This window comes from Octopus bimaculoides, chromosome 23 (assembly GCF_046866305.1).
Source record: "Octopus bimaculoides isolate indiv1 chromosome 23, ASM4686630v1, whole genome shotgun sequence".
Taxonomy (NCBI): domain Eukaryota; kingdom Metazoa; phylum Mollusca; class Cephalopoda; order Octopoda; family Octopodidae; genus Octopus; species Octopus bimaculoides.
The window spans coordinates 32,344,154-32,346,653 of NC_142950.1; the positions used below are offsets into that span (position 1 = coordinate 32,344,154).

The following is a 2,500-nucleotide window of genomic DNA, read 5'->3' on the forward strand; positions in this document are numbered from 1 at the left end:
GCAAAATGAAATGCTACTAAGCATTTCATCCAACTTGCTTATGATTCAGCCAGCTTGCTGCCTTGAAGAGGTTTAATAATAATGAAACATGTTCAGAATTGTCTTCCATACATATTGAAATAAATAAAATAGTATTAGCCATTGAGCAAATGTCATTGCTTCCTAACCACATTATTACTTCAATGTAGATGGAAATGTTGAGTGATTTCAGTATAGAAGAAAAGGACAATTATTCCAAAGATGTTTTAGAGGTTCCAAAATTGCATAGGATCTATAAGAGTAGATTTACTGCAGGTACCAGAATATGTGCCAATAAGCAGCTAACTATACTACTTAATGATGCATTAAGTGCTGTTAGGAAATCTTTCATGAGATATTGCTAAGGAATATTTTACGACTTTGGTGTTTGCATATTTCGGAATATTAGACCTAGTAATGTATTTTTAAACAAGCCGCAAAACATTAAAGTAGTTCAGAGGATATATGCATACGATTTCTCTGCATTATATATTAATTTTTATCTGAGAAGGGTAGAAAATGTATGCTTAAAGTTATTGATATAGTGTTTAGTAAAGATCATAAATATACTTCCATTAGGAAAGATGAAAGGTGTATTTTTTTTTTACCTAAATCTAAATATAATGGCTTTACCTGTTTAAGTACAAGTAGGTTAAAGGTGATGATTAGTTATATTATTAATAACGTATTGCTCTAGAGGAGGGGATACTTAAACAAATTAAGGGCGTTTGATTGGTAGTAATTGTAGCCCTTTATTACCTGGTGTATATTTATCTTCATGTGAATTTACTTTTCTTCACCATTTTTTTACCTATGGACCCCTTTTGATACCTATTTTATATTTTACTCAGATGGACCCGCAAAGCCATTCAATGTTTGAACAATCCCATTATTTTTTAAGAATTAAAATACTGATTACAAATTTTAGCACAAGGCCAGTAATTTTGGTTCAATTACATTGACCCTGGTACTCTACTGGTACTTATTTTCATCGACCCCCAAAAGGATGAAAAGCAAAGCCGACCTTGGTGGAATTTGGACACAGAACATAAGGATGGATGAAATGCCGCAAAGCATTTTACCCAGCATGCTAATGATTCTGCCTGCTCGCAACCTTAAATATGTGGATTTTCAGAACAGTGAGGTTACATCCTAGCCTTAACTACTGTCTCCTTCAACAGCAACAATCCAGGCAAAGAGCTTTCTGTAAGCTCCGTTTGATTCTTTGAATCAATATTCTTACCACACAGCCATACCGAGATGGTATACAATATCATTTATTTGTATGAGATTGTATGTCTGTTGGCATAGAGAAACAGAATCACAAGGAAATAATTAAATAGTTCAAAGATGGTAAAATGTATGAAGCATTGTGTGATATATATAAATGTTTTTAACTTTTTTATGTAAAAAAAATGCAAGTTATACGAAATAATGCAAATCAATGGTTTGTGCTTTTACCTTGTATTTCAATATTTTGGGGTTAGAACACCTTCTTCAGGAAATCTTCAGAGAAATAGTTTTGTGAGCTCACTTCTTTGTTCTGTAGAGTGTGTGTATATGAAAAGTTGATTTGCATATGCAGGAGAGTGTTGCTATAGTAGCCAATCAGTGGCATGCAGCTCAGTTCTATTACTGATGCTATCCCCATTAAATACAATTATTAAGTTGGTGTTAATATATTTCATGAATGGACCATTAACTAACTAGAAGTATATATAACCCAGAGGAAAAATCGTATTAGTAAATGACTAATACAATTTAATTAATTAGCAGTAGAGGTTAGTGTTCTCAAGACATAGGCCAGAGTAACAACCGGATGGAGTAACTAATTCTGCCAGCTACAAAGAGATTCTCAGTCTTAGTTAAAGGCAACTTGTGTGAATTTTGTGTATTGTTACAGCTGTTACTCACAAGCTTCGTGGCACTCCATCTGTTATGACAACAAGGGTTCCAGTTGATCCAATCTACAGAACAGCCTGCACGTGAAATCAACATGCAAGTGGCTGAGCACTCCACAGACATGTGTACCCTTAACGTAGTTCTCAAGGATATTCAGTGTGACACAGTGTGACAAGGCTGACCCTTTGAAATACAGGTACAACAGAAACAGGAAGTAAGATTGAGAGAAAGTTGTGGTGAAAGAGTACTGCAGGATTTGCCACCAACCCCTGCCAGAGCCTCGTGGAGCTTTTAGGTGTTTTCGCTCAATAAACACTCACAATGCCCGGCCTGGGAATCGAAACCACGATCTCACGACCGCGAGTCCACGGCCCTAACCATCGGACCGTTGCACCTCCACATATATGTATATATAAACACATATATACACACAATGTATGACAGATACACTTCCAAGGTTTTGGTTGACTTGGGGTTATAGCAGAAGACACTTGTCCGATGTATCACACAGTGGGACTGAACCTGAACCCATGTAGTTAGGAAGCAAACTTCCTACCCAAACAGCCAAGCCAGTACTTAC

At 36.1% G+C, this 2,500-nt stretch overlaps 1 protein-coding gene across 4 annotated transcripts in view; it reads left to right on the forward strand.

Annotated features, from left to right (window-relative positions):
• LOC106870407 (uncharacterized) overlaps positions 1-2,500 on the forward strand; it is a 267,331-nt gene that overhangs the window by 229,495 nt on the left and 35,336 nt on the right. The window lies entirely within an intron of this gene.